The sequence below is a fragment of the Haemaphysalis longicornis genome, unplaced genomic scaffold (assembly GCF_048455015.1).
Source record: "Haemaphysalis longicornis isolate Haplotype H1 unplaced genomic scaffold, Haemaphysalis longicornis Haplotype H1 scaffold_1, whole genome shotgun sequence".
Lineage (NCBI taxonomy): Eukaryota > Metazoa > Arthropoda > Arachnida > Ixodida > Ixodidae > Haemaphysalis > Haemaphysalis longicornis.
In genome coordinates, this window is record NW_027526203.1 from 313666195 (window position 1) to 313680942 (window position 14748).

Sequence of the window (14748 nt, forward strand, 5' to 3'; positions counted from 1 at the left end):
GGCTTGGAATCTACATGCGAGCTTAGCCTTTATTCAATCGTGCGAGGTGAGATCGCGTACGGCGCATCCGCGCATGATACGGCCGGATGAAAAACAGCCGAAAATCTCACCTGGGGCTATTCATTTCCACCTGATTGACGGTATGGACTGAAATGGAACGCCGGAATACTTCCACAAGGAGAAAGAAGGGGATAGTGACGTATGGAACCGGACATTCCACTGGGCTTAAATGATTAATCCTGATATTATCCGCCCTGCTATCTATCGGGGCTTTTCTTTCCTCTCTGCCTCTTTCCCAGCCGAGTAGCATGTCGGCGTCGAAATTCCGGCAAACATCTCGGCTTTCGCTTATAATAAAGAGATTTCGGCCTCTCTCTCTGTGTCCACCATTGTTCGCCACATTCTTCGCGGCACCACGTGCAGCATTGTCAAGAATTGCCGCATTTGCGCTAACGTTCTTCTGGCGGAACATGAGTGAGGAATCGTGCGCGACTGTGCCCTACAAAGAAGGGAACAATCCCACTCGCAGTTCCTTCGTGTGGAACCATGCTTGAAATTTCAATTCCCAAATTCACGCTCGCCGGAAATTAATGGCAGATATTGACGATTGCTCTGGGCAAGCGGGGTACCTGCTTTAAAATCACTCATGGGCGAGTCAGGAAACATCAGCTATGCATGCATCTCTCTCTCTCTCTCTCTCTCTCTCTCTCTCTCTCTCTCTCTCTCTCTCTCTCTCTCTCTCTCTCTCTCTCTCTCTCTCTCTCTCTCTCTCTCTCTCTCTCTCTCTCGCTCGCTCGCTCGCTCTCTCTCGTTGGGCCCCGCGTGTCTATTTTACGAACGCATGTAACTAGCCCACAAACAGCGAGTGCTACGGCCAAGAAATAATCAACAGCTCACTACAAAACGAACCCGTTCGCCAGCCCCAGTCGATCAACCACGAGTTTCAACACCGACGAATACGATATTGTTAGAACTAACCGCTTGGCCGAATCTCCTTTGCTGGGCCCTGAATAATACCAATCAGCGCGACACAAACGGATAGACTGTGCAGCATCTTCGTTTTTCTAGTCCTCCGAGGCTCCGCCTGTCTGCGCTGTTATACCACGCATCCTGCCGAACGCGCTCAACTATTAGTCCTACTAGATCTCTTAAGACTACTTGTTACCAAACGGTATCTGCGAGGAGCCTGGGTGCTTCCAAATTTTTTACTACAACAACGGCGGCATGAAAAATTGACGCGGCCTCCTTTCCAGGAAAAAAGGAGTAGCAATCAGTTGCTTTTTAATTCATTTTTTTATCTTTCAGGAAATGCGCGGGTGCCCCTGGGAGAAGAATTCGGAGTCTGATTTGAGATATTGTGAAGACCTATAAGGATCATAATCATAATCAGTTGAGGTTCTCTGTGGTCAGGGTGACCTGGACAGGCGACGCGGCGAAAGAATAAAGATAAAGAGGCCGATACGGGCAATACAGGGAATGCCACCAGGGCTTTCTCAGAAAGAAATATACTAAAAAGTGCGTAAAAACAAACAAAAAAAAAAGAATAGAAATAAAGCCGTTTAGATGGAGCCCTTCAGGATACGGTCCTCCAGAGAGGCTCGGGCGTTCGTTACCGGCCCGCGTACAGCGAGTTGCGAGCGTCTTCAGCAGCGTGGAAGCGAACTTCCCGAGAGCGGCCTGAAGCTGCTCGGCCGTGCTAACACGTGAACGCCCTAATCATTACCGCTTGTCCGGCCTCCAAATGCTTCTTTCGGTGTCGTTATGTTCTACTGCACAGGGGCAGAAGCGAAAAGGGAGAAGAAGGCGGCAGGGAAGCGCGCAGGGCGACGAGGAGAAAAGGCCAGGAAACTGGCGCAAAAGCGGCGATTTCTTGGTTGCCGAGTGTCGTGTTTCGTTAGACGCCCTGGCGCGTTTCAAACCTTCCCTCTGGAGCGGAGAAGAAGAACGGCCGGGCATCGGGATAAGGGTGGCCGAAGTATGGACACCTGCGCAAAGGGCCCCGCTCCAGTGGACGTACGGCAACAAAGCGCCGAGGCAAGAAGTGGCCAGGGAAGGTGAAACAATAAACGAGAGCCGAAAGAGACCACGCGTGGGATGGGAAGCGCTGCTGGGCTACAGGTTGCCCGCCACCCACTGCTCTGTCCAGTTAGCGAGCACGGCGAAGGCCGGCTATAATGAGGACCTTCCGGCGTGTTGGGCTGATTATCTGCTTCGCGTTTTTCTTTTTTCGCTCATCGGGTTACAGTTATCTTCCATCATTTTGTCCTTCTTTTCTTTAGTGACAAGCTGCTTTTGTCGAGTTACCTATGTTTGATTTATTTGAAGCGCGGCCATAGCTCAAAGCGACGTCTCTCTTTAACTTGCCCGCTGTAGCTATCTAGATTTGTTCCGTTTTTACAAAACTTGGCTACAAGAATTTTCTGGATGGGGCAACGCGCGTGCATAGCACACGAAACTCACTATTTAAGCAGTCAACACATTTTCCGCCATCTTTAGTGTAGTAGATAAGTGACAACTGAATTACTGCCTGTTGCACGATTTACTTGCATCATGGTTCGATAAGAGCGAGATTGTAGTATATCAACAGTCTACGTCAAAATTTGTAGGCCATGACAATAGTGGCCTACACTTGTGTTCAAGATGTTCTTGCATCTTGAACACAAGTTCAAGATGCAAGATTACCTCTAGATGGAGACTGAATTTTTTATGCCATAGTGCTCGCAAAAGTATCTTTCTTTCTTACTGTTATGAATTAATTGCGTCACACCTGAACGTTAAGCTTTTGCTTTGAATTCTGTGTGGTCGGGAAACTTTCGGCGTGGCCTATTTTGATGAATACTGTACCTATGACAATTTTTCAAAAATACGCCCCACACTCTAAGACAGTACGGTAATTTAGCTTAACTTGAATGCACTGGATGGTCCTATCCATGCACCCAGCCATAAATTTTACCCCCAAGTCCCCGCTAGGCCGACGGCACCGGACCCCCGCCGAACAGGGGTCCTGCTGCCCGGTGCACGACGGAGATGAGTCGTCGGCCTAATCACCCGGCTGCAGCCAAATGAAGTTGTTTTGCCTGTCTGCCTGTCGCCGAATGATGATGTCGAGTGATGATGTCGAGTGAGTGAGTGAGTGAGTGAGTGAGTGAGTGAGTGAGTGAGTGAGTGAGTGAGTGAGTGAGTGAGTGAGTGAGTGAGTGAGTGAGTGAGTGAGTGAGTGAGTGAGTGAGTGAGTGAGTGAGTGAGTGAGTGAGTGAGTGAGTGAGTGAGTGAGTGAGTGAGTGAGTGAGTGAGTGAGGGAAAGAGGTTCCCAGCCTGCACCACATATGTATCGCAGGGTATGCGATTTGACTCAAAACTTCCATCTTCACTGTGGCATCACGCAGTGGAAGCGCGTCGTCCTTGATTGCGCAGTGCCAATGGCCGCTGCTGTCAATCAGCGAAGTTACTTTGTGTGCGGCACGGAGTGGTTTCCCAAGTTTATTGCGGCGAAGCAGAATCACATATTGCCTTAGAGCAAGGGTCAGCAACCTTTCGAGGTGGAGGGCCGAGTTGCATGAAGACGACACGGTGGAGGGCCGAAGGCCGGACGGCAAAATGGTTTGGGGGGGAAGGCGGGGGCTTTGCAGGCACACAGAAAAAATTCAGCGAATTCAGAATAATATTCGACAATAATCTGGCTAAGAGTGAAGATAGAGGACAATGCCAACTGGAAGCGATCAATTATATGTCCTTGCCTCCCGTCCCCATTTGAGGTCAAAATTGGGGTGTCGGCCTTCAGAAAGGAAGTGACAGGGGGAGGAGTGGGGGTTCTGACGACGTGCTGGGGGCCTCACAATACTGCCCTGCCGGACGCATGCGGCCCGCGGGCCGCAGGTTGCCGACCCCTGCCTTAGAGTGTACAAACGTGGGTCTGCTTCGCCACAGTGCAACTGAGTGACCGGTCGCTCTATCCAAGGAACCATATACGACTTATAAAGACGAGTTATCTACGATTTGGTACTTGAACTTCCTTTACGTTGAGACACCACATGATGCAAAACATCATTATCGCACTGTGTTATGTCGTAACGCCCACCACATATAGGCTCAAATAGTATGCTGGCCCTCGTGACTGGCGTACTTTCCCAGTCGATCGTCACGACTTGCCTATCAGAAGCGCTGCGAGGAACCCTACCCAAGAGTTTCTTTAACAAGTGTGCGCCCCGCGTGTAACTTAAACACAATAACAGTACAAACACCGGCAGGGGGCGAAGTCAGGTCCTCGAGGGGAGCTCCAGGCCAGCAGCCCCGATTGAAACGTCTGGCCTGCAGTCTTTCCCTGTTAGGCAGTACTAATAGCGGACAGCAGGAGTGGCCGATACCGAAAAGTGATTGATAGTGGTGTTTAGCGGGATGCACTTCGTGAAGGGCTAGCAAAACTGAGTTGCTACCGGCGAGGTCGTGCCAGCAGAACTTGTTTCTGCAGTTAACCCTCTGTGTTTACTGGCTTGGAACTCGAGCGGCGGGCGGCAGTAGAAGGACCAAGGGAGAAGCCCCCACGAAATGCGGCCACGCGCGCCATCGGGTTGGCAGCGAGAGATCGACCAGGTCTCCGAGGCGGCGGCAGTTTTTCTCTAAGTCGGCCAAAGTTCGGGCCGCATATGCAGGTGAGCCCATCGAGCGCTCTTGAAGGATGAGCAAGCGGCAGCCGGAATCTGGCTATCTCCGATAAGGGCACACGCGCAGGTCGATGCCAGGGGGCGGCCGGGCGACCGCTAATTTCCGCTCATCGTGTCCCCCCGAAAAGCTGCGGCCCGGAGATAGCTTCGATTTTTCCCGTTCGCTGCGGCCGCGATGCGACGACGACGGTCGCGAGCGCCGGCAACAACCCCCGCGCTCGGCGTCTCCCCCTCCAGCCCCAGAGATGCATGCGCGCCGGGCTTCCGACGGCCACACTTCCTGCCGCCGGGGATCTTCCTCCGCGGCGTGGGGCCGCCCAGCGGACTGAGCCAGCCCCCGGGGCCAACCAGAACCAACGGTTACGCAATGGTTGGCGCTCTTTAGAGAAACCAGTTGGCGAAAATTATGTCGGAGGTTACGTGTCACGAGGGTGGGTTAAACACCACAGATGTTTAGCGTTCGGCCATTAAATAGCTCTATTGGCTCCGGAGCCTTTCCGTATATAAAGTTTGTCACCCAGCAACCACACATTATTACTGTTGGACATGGTGTTCTGGAGAGCTGGATTGGGGAAGTGGCTGCGAGTTTTGATATTCTTACTCAACCACGTAAAACGGAAAATTAGAGTGCGCATTACATTTACCAGGGGAAAGAGCAGTTACCTTACAACACTCCAATGGGTCTACATTCCCACAATGCACCAAAATGAGCAACAATGGCGCACAATGTAACAAAATTTAGCGATAAACCATGCCCCGAAGGCAATATTTCACTAAAAATACCACTCCGTAACGCAGCGTCATTCTGGAATGCGAGACCGGGACAAAGCTGTGGCGGACCGAGAAATGGGACCTGCGCCGCAGCGTCGCGCAAGGTACAACGTGAGGCTCGCATTCTCTGCCGCAGGTCACAGAGCACTTTTGAGTTAAATCACGCTTTGCATGTCGTCGTTCACTGATTTAGCAGCGCCGTTTGCGATTCGTCATTCGGGTGTGTTGAGGCGAAGCAGACTCAAGCGAAGTTCAAGCGAAGCAGAGTCATGTACCCTCACATTCGTATAAAAATGCAAATCTTGAGATGAAGCATGCTTGCGGGAATTTTAGCAGCCGCTGCGAGCTCTAGCACACTGCGGAAAATCGAGATGATTCAATCGCTCGACTGAGAAACGGCAGTGGTTTTAAACAAACGCGTTGATTCTGTTCATTTTTGTGGTTAGAGGATTTTGTATTCTTCTCCGAAGCCTTAGCAGAACTCGTCCAACCCTGTCGCAGCCTATCACCTTCTCAGGCCATATTTTACATTTTCTGGTAATGTGCTAGCGCAGCGCATGTTCTGGTTTTCTAGGTTGTTTTGTTTAACCTATGTCCCTACGATGCCTGTACGTAATACGCTGAAGTGGCATCGCACTGTGCAAGTGGGTTCTAAGTTTCTAAATAGTCCGGCTTACTCTGCCATAGCAATGAGGCACGTGCCTCAGGACCCTTTAGTACAGTGACCTCTATACTTTCCTTTAGGGATTATGTTTACGTGTATCCCATCTTGTGGCGCAACATTTTAGCCCTTTCGACGACGTCGCTGTTATTGGCAGGCCAGCACAAGATAGGCGCATGGACAACCAAGTGGGAACGATGGGGAGCAGGCGATTTGAGCTCGCTGCTTGGAGTGCAAGTAAGCAAGAACGGCCATAAAGTTAAATGCACCTGTGCTATGAAATGTCCCTGCCTAGAAGGAAAATAACAAGAATTTATCTCACTTAGTCCTTAATTACACTGCTGTTCGCTTTTGTTTAACTATATTGCGATAATGATTACAGTTATGTTGACAATAATAAATGAATTATTACTAAATCACTTGAATTTAATAGCAGTCAATGACACACCATAGGATGAACGGGCCTTAAAAATAAAAACAAGTTCAATTAAATGTCGTCATTTACGTCGTGCATATAACCACGGCATCCTTAGAAGCACCACTAACACAACAACTACTACGTTTAGAGGAGCAATAACAATAATGAAGACAAGAATACCAGGCTTTTGATAAAATGACAACTTTTATAAAGTGTACATCTCGCTGTGGCTCCAGATGATCTCTTCACCGCTATCCTACCATGTATTCCTTCAGCTCAATTGTCCTTCTTTTCTCTATCTTTTGAACACCTTGTGACAGGTTGGCCGTATTGGCCCGTGGGGCCTTCCGACTCATTGGACCTTTTCAACCCGATGTATTTTTTGACTCGTTACGCCTCTTTTCACGTTGCTGTCAGCGATGTGGGTTTTGACCTCATAAACAACTCATCGGTCTTGCCAAGCGGGTGATTATTCCTCCAATTTGATGGAATTCTGAGGGAAGAGCCAGTGCGGAAGTTAGAAGATCTAAATATTCCATGCGTATTTCTTTTTACTACCAGAACACATGAGGCCTACGTACAAAAGCGCAAAAGCTATTGGATAATGCTTTTGAGCATGATGTGTACTGCATTACAGAAACGCGGCTGTCAGACCTCCACAAATTACTTTTCTGATGAGTACGCTGTCTTCCGCCATGACAGAGATTACGCACATACCGGCCGGTGGAGGATACGGTGCTGTAGTTTTAATCGCATTGCAAAAGTCCATAACTGCATCTCGCCGCCCTGACCTATAATCAGGGAATGAATGAGTTTGGGTTAAAGCAAAAGTGAAACGCGGAAAAAACGTGCGTGTAATATCTTCAGCCAACTCTAGACAACCCTGCATTCGCTTCCGTCCTTCAGCCCCTCGGGGAAACTTTTGACCCTGACAAGTACAACTCTCTCATATGCGGCGATTTCAACGTATCCGGCCCGCGGTGAAATCCAGGGGGAAATGTTACAAGTTCTTCGAAAGCCGCAAACTTGTTTAACTTCTATTCATTTACCTGCCTGACATCTGCTACATTACCTCCTAACCCCGCAGGAAACATCCGAGACATAGCTTTCTCCAATCTGACTTATTTGGACCTTACACAGGCGAGAGAAGCCCTCATTCCAGTCGACCTATGGCATGAACCTTTCAGTGTCCCGCTATTTTTACCGGTTGCCTACAAGCGGCGCATGGAGACCCCTTTTGGGGTAACAAGAAGACGACTAGAAAAAAATTTCTCCTTCCCTTCTTGTTGCCACATTAGCACACCCGATTCTATACGTACACCCCCCATTGGAAACATCCCTCTCCCTGCCTCCCCGTCTGCCGTGAAGGTATATTATAAGTAAAATGTAATCTAAATCTGTAAGCTTATTTTCATTTTTCATTTTCATTTATTGACTCTCGAGGCACTGGGCATTACAGGGAGGAGTAGGCGAACAAATAAAAACGTACAGCAAAAAGGTAGCGTAACAATAAATTGCAATTCAGTGTAAGAAGTGGCCGTTTTGAGGGCATTGGCGTCTGCGATCGAAGAGATGAATGTGGGAAGGTAGTCGCCGGAAGTTTTGGGAATCAAAAAGTTGAAATATTGGTTCATGTAGCCGAAAGGAATTCCAACTTTGTATTGCTGATCGCTGCGTGGTACATGTAGGTTGGGGGCAAACACAATGAATCGGAGAGGGCTCTATGGGTATGGTAGACCTAAGAGACACAGGCGTGAATTTTTGCGTCGTAGCGAAAGGTGACCCAGGTTGAGATTTTCTTTCATTGACGTGACACTTGCAGTCCGAAAATAATTAGACATAATAAAGCGCGCAGAGCGATTATGAATGTATTCAATGTTATCTATGAGCATGTTAGTGTGAGGATCCCAAATAGATAACGCATATTCAGGTTTTGGCAGAACTAATGTTTTATAAAGAAGGAGTTTTAGGTTTACCGGAGCAAAGGAAAAATTTCGACGTAGATAGCCAAGCGTGCGGTTAGCATTGCATGTTATGTAATAAACGTGAGCCTGCCGCGAAAGGTTATAAGCGAGATGACAACACCGAGGTACTTGTAAGAAGAAACGTTGTTTAGTGGAAAATTGTTAAGGAGGTACGAGGGGGTTGTAGCTTTTGATGGATTACTAGTGATCCTCATCGATTCGGATTTAGATACATTAAGTTGCATTAACCAAACATTGCTCCACGAAGAAATGTTGTCCGGGTCGGTTTGCAGGACATCGGGGTAATCAGGGCATAGAATTTCACGGTAAATTACACAATCATCGGCGAATAACATAACGGAAGAGGATATGTTATCAGGTAAGTCATTAATATATACTAAGAATAGCTAGGGGGCAAAACGGATCCCTGACAGTTGCAAATTGTTCACGGTTAGGCAAAAAAAAAAAAGACACATTCGATCCATCTTAGGATGTTAAGGTCAAGGTTTAGTTTATTCAACTTTAGCAGTAGTAATGTATGACATGGGGTATCGAATGGTTTAGAAAAGTCGATTAATACACAATCAATACATGAACCCCAATCAACAGCCGAGAACAAATAGTAAGTGAAACATAACAGCCGGGTGTCACAAGAATAACCTTGTCTAAAGCCATGTTGGAGGTTGTTAAAAAAAGCACTGTTTTCAAGAAAAATGACTATGCTGCAGTAAATGACGTATTTTAATAGTTTACATGGCACACTGTTTACTGAAATGGGCCTATAATTATGCGGGTCGCTAGTGTTCCCAGTCTTTTGAAGCGGGACTATCTTCCCCTGTTTCCATTCGATGGGTAAAACACAGGATTCTAAAGACAGGGTCCTAGACAGTATAATGGACGCGAAAATTTCAGCGTTTTTTAGAACTTATAGGGTTAATTCCATCATCGCCGACACAAGATGAAAGTTTAAGATTTTGAAATAATTTTCCTTTTCCACCCAATCAGTGTACACCGGTTCAATTGTATCGTAGATTCTTAAGACTGTGTCGTATTGTAGTTTTCTAGTGCCCCACCAAAGAAGCCCTAGTGCTGTTGATGGGCGCTTCCAAATAAATAATTTTGTTTGTTGGACCTTTTGACTCGAAGAACCTGCTAACTCGTTTTTTGTTTGTTGGATCTTTTGACGTGTTTCAACTATGAGATTTTTAGACATTTTGACCAGAATTGGGCTGTATGATTCACTGAATATTCTGACTCTTTGGACCGCTTGATTCGTTGAATCCACTGACCCGGATCTCACGCGACTATTGAATCTTTGGACACTTTGGATCCCTCGACTATAAGCGAATCTGAAGCCATCACCAGCAGCACATGATTAAAAAAATGGGCTGACAGGCAAACGCCGGTCTCATGTCTTTCTTGCCGGCCTTTTGTCACTCTCTAGCGGCGTTCGTTAAGCAGTCAGGCTCTACCAACTCGTCCCCTTGTTCTCCAGATAGGAGCAGGCCTAACCGCAACCGAGACAGGGACCAAACGAAACAACGTATAGCGCTCTTTGCTGAGGAACTAGCTGTGGGCTGCTCTTAGCTGCAAGCCGACATACCACTCACCCAACTTGACAGATATGTCAACGGAAGATGGTTTTCGGTTGCTGCTTTAAAGCAGTAATCAGAAGGTTGAACTTCTGATATTTATTTTCAACATCGGGAATTTTCCAGGTGAACTCTCCAAAACAGGCCTTCATTTTTTCTCCGGGGGGAGAAGGTGTAAAATCATTGGCTTTTACTATCATCAGGGTCGAGTTTCGTTAGGTTACAGAAAGGCACAACTGGTGCTCTGGGAAGCGGTCGCTGTTATTCTTCACTGCCTTTTGCCTTTTCTTTCTTTTCTCGTACGCGAGCCCCGGTCGTCGCTGGGTAACGCCAAGCGCTGCCGGCGGAGCCGTTGGCCGTGTCTGGCGCGAGATATAAAGCGTGCTTTTGCGATAGCTGCGCGCTCCGTCTTGTTTTCTCGCGCGCTGATTATCCCGTTAAGCGCATCCGTTGTTCACCGTGCACGTTACGCACACAGGCGTCGAGCGGCCGACGGCTTCTTTGCTCGGAGAGCGCGCTTACCCCCTCGCCTGGGGAATTGTGGATCAAGTTGGCGGAGGCTTTAAGGCTTTAGACGAGAGGAACACGGCGCGCGAGGGCTCCAATATGACGCCGTTTACGCAGACGAAAACCCCAATATCCTCGCTAATCCCTCGGAGGTACATCTCGCCGCCGCCTGTTTGCCCAAGCGCTTTCCGGCCGCCACCGTCGCCTCGCAGCAGCCCACTCTCGGCAAGACGCCCATCTCCGCTTCCTTTTTAACGGCTCGACTCCTCTCCGCCTGGCGTCCGGGGTTCTGTTGGCAGCCGTGCCGCTAAGAGTAATGATGTCACACGCTCTCGCTAACTACCTGCGATGACTGTCCAGACAGGTGCTATTTCACGCCTTCAGGCGGCAGCCGCAGCTCTCTCTTGCTCGCTCCGTTCCACGTGCCACGCTCGTGGTTGTAATGAGAACCCTGTTTTGAGCATTTTTCATCGCCATTTGCTCTTGAATTTGTGCCTTCTTCCACCAACGCACACATCCCCTGCAGCCCCCCGAATGCATGCCCGTGACTGTTTTCTGATGATTTTTGTATTGCATTGCAGATGTTGCGCCCATTAAAGTTGTCCAGTATGCGTTTCTTTTATTTTTAAGGAAGAGTCACTTTTTTCTCATTCTTATTTCCGTGCGGGTTCAATTCAGGATGCGATGTAGCGGCCCGTTGAGAAACAGCGCAGATGCAAGTATTTCTATATTGTTTGTACCCTTGTACCCTTAGTGAAGGCTCGTGAGAGTTCACTTATTGCTCAGACAAATAAAAAAGTTTCACTTTTCATGCCGAGCTAGAAGCAACGAGTCATGAGACCCGTATGTGCGGCGAGCCCTGACTCGCACATTTGGAAAGAACGACTGAATGACTTGTCCCTCTCCATTTCGACTATCTATCCCTTACTGTGCACGTATGATTTCCTCAAATCGCGGAAACCAATGGCTAGGTAATTTCAGTGAAGTATAAAAGGTGCAGAAAATAACAAGCGCCATTTGTGTTCTTCATAACCGATATGGCAGCCTCGGTGGCTCGGTGGGACTCCCGCTCGTGAGTACGACTGCACGGGTCCGATCCCCGAACGCATTTCTGATGAAATCGAGTGGCAATAAAGCCCGCGTACACACACGACGTTAGGTGTAGGTCAGATCACCCGGGTGAAAAAGAGATTGAGATCCCCCATCAACGGCGCGTCACCTCACAGGCCGGGTGTTATTTCTATGCATCGAAGCTCGAACGAGAAAACTGAAGGCGTGAATAAAAACTTGCCTGATTTCACCCTTTAAACATAACTCTTTCGTAGCAATGCCAGGTTCAATTAAGAGCCTGAAAAGGTAGAAAAGTGAAACGGGAACGACTTGTGAAAATCACACCAACAGCTCAATTTTTTCTGATTTCGTATCTTGATCAGGAAACTCCTTGCATCGTTACGTTCTGTACGAAGTTTTGTTTGTTTGTTTGTTTGTTTGTTTGTTTGTTTGTTTGTTTGTTTGTTTGTTTGTTTGTTTGTTTGTTTGTTTGTTTGTTTGTTTGTTTGTTTGTTTGTTTACTTGTTTGTTTGTTTGTTTGCTTGTTTGTTTCGATAGGCATGGCCCCACACCACAGTGCTGCTGCTAGAACGACAAACATCAGTGCAACACTCCCATACTCCGCTGCACACGAAGAGAATGACTCATCGGTGCGAGCCCCGACGGGGGACGAGTGCACTTCGCTGCGCGGGCGCGGCGCTTGGTGAAACCACGTATCCTTTCTTCCCCGCCGTACGATGACCGCCTCCTTCTGAATTTCTACACTCCAGTTGTCGCACCGCCCGATTCCAGCTGCAGGCGGGCGCTCGCTTCTGGCTGCCGCCATCGTGGTTTCCCGTTGGCCGCGCTGCATGACGTCTTTCTGCGGACGATTGAATAGCACGGCTGATAACTACGGCAGCTGCGGACGTCTATTTCTCACCTAAAACCGCTAAGTGAGCCCAGTAATGATATCGCGTTAAAACTTCAATACAGAAGAATGACACTTCTGGCGAAAGAAAGCGCGTCACTAATGCGCCATGCCTGTTCAAGCTCGCGCAAATTCGTTGTTTGCCCTACACCTCTTCCCCGCTTCCTAGTTGACTCATGATCGCCGAAGAAAGCCATTGCAACGCTGCTTTCATTGCCTACCTCAATTGGCTGCCATTTTCGCCCTTCACTGCATACCAGACGAAAGACTGCTTCTCTTAGGTAGTTTCTATTCGGCTGCGGACATCAAAGCGCCCGGACAACAGCGCGACAAAAGCAAATCCCACTTCGCCAAAACTGGCACCCCTCCTCATGGGTGGGGGATGGGGAGCTTGCAATTCGTGTTTGAGATGAATTAGTTTTCCTGGTTTTTTTCAGAACTGAGATAAGGGAAAAATCAGTTAGACCTTCCGAATAGCGCAAGAAGACCGCCATAACAGAAAATAACAAGCAGCATAACGCCTGTTCCGTCTCCTTTTTTCGCAATACACGGGTTTAATATAGCTTATCACCAGCTTGCCCAGCAACGTATGCTTGAAACGAAAAAAAGTACCGACACCGCGTTTTATCAGCCCCGTTCCCTTTTAGGCAGAAGGCATGGTATTGAATAAGGATTTCTTAGGTGCGGTGCACCTTAGGACCGCACAATGTCCGTCCCTGTCCGTGTGCATAGCATTTACAATTGCAAAATATCACACAGGCACCGGCAGGATTCGAGCCTGTGTCTGGTCGACCAGACAGAGTTAACGCCAGTCGTCTTACCCATTGGGCTACGACCGTGAGTTAGTACCCGAGATTCAAACGGCTTACTCCCTCGCCTGTAACGGTGCGGAGTACCTAGTACCTTATCCCCATGTCCGTCCGCGTCCATCCGTGCGCAAACCACCATCAAGCGAAAATCAAGCGCAATTTGATTTGAGCCGTCAGTTGCGCTTTCATTTAGGGAATAATCAAGGTGCAACTCACGGCTCAAATAAAATGACGGTCGGGGCGCAAATCAGATTGAGGTCGGGGCGCAACTTGGATGTCATTTCGAGTCCCCGTGCTCCGCACCCTCGCCATCATCTACGGAGTTGGATGCTGCCTTTTTTTTTAATTTACATGCCAGAAAGGGCAAAGAGCCTTTCAAGCTGAAAAAATACGGGCAAAACTATACGCGTTGCTTCCAGGAACCGAAACTCTAGAACTGTTGAGGCTCAACAAAGTGTGGTAAAGTTTAAAATGTCGAGTAAGGCATTGATTTTACTATCACTCGCTAAGTCAAACTACTACACAAGCAGGTACGGAAAGAACACATTTTAATGAGTAACGATGTCGGTATAAAAAGTGAATTAAAATGAGTTTTTACTCGGTGCAGCCGAAAACTTTTCATAACATAGCACAGCCTTTCCTGCCCACTACATGTAATGGGATTTCGAGACTTTTGAAAATGAAGCGTTCAGCTATACCGTCTGGCGGTGGCAGGATCTCTTGCGCACAAATATTGAACTAAAAAAGCGAATTGCCTTACGATGCATGTGCTCACTAGGGATAATTACCTTGCACGTTAAGTTTACCGTCATGTAGAAAATTGAAGAAAAAAACACCACAAAGAATAAACGTCGTGGCAAGAGCAGGTCCTCTGGAGCCTCAATGATATTGTGCCGTTCTTTATGTTCAGTCTTTACAGCGGCGATGAATTGCCGCTAAAGCTTTTAACTAGCGGTAGCAACCTCAGTTTGTCCGCAGATATCGAACTAGTGCACGCGAAACAATTTGTTGACATTATTTGCCCACCTCAGAAGAGATTCTCCAATTTTAATTTGGAATACGAGAGGTGTGTTTTTTATCGTGTTCCCCGAAAACCTTCGGGCACAGTATACTGTATCTCACGCAGGCACAGTTTAGTGCATGCACCCAAGTCCATTATTTTGCATCAAATGATGCCCATGGTAATCTCTTCATTTATAGTCGCGCTAGGATGGTACGAATGAAACCGTATATGCCACTTTGAAACATTTCTTTTAAAGCGAAGCTTTCTACGGCTCGCTGGTAGCGACCATCCCATCACGAAAACGCACTGCAGGAAAGCCAACTTTACAGAATGGGGTTTCACGAAACCCCGACGATGATAAGCGAAGACACATCAAGCGCCTCAAGAAAAAAACGCCTCCCG

At 48.0% G+C, this 14748-nt stretch overlaps 1 long non-coding RNA gene across 1 annotated transcript in view; it reads right to left on the reverse strand.

The window, feature by feature from the left end:
- LOC144170269 (uncharacterized) overlaps nt 1–14748 on the reverse strand; it is a 210431-nt gene that overhangs the window by 142807 nt on the left and 52876 nt on the right. The window lies entirely within an intron of this gene.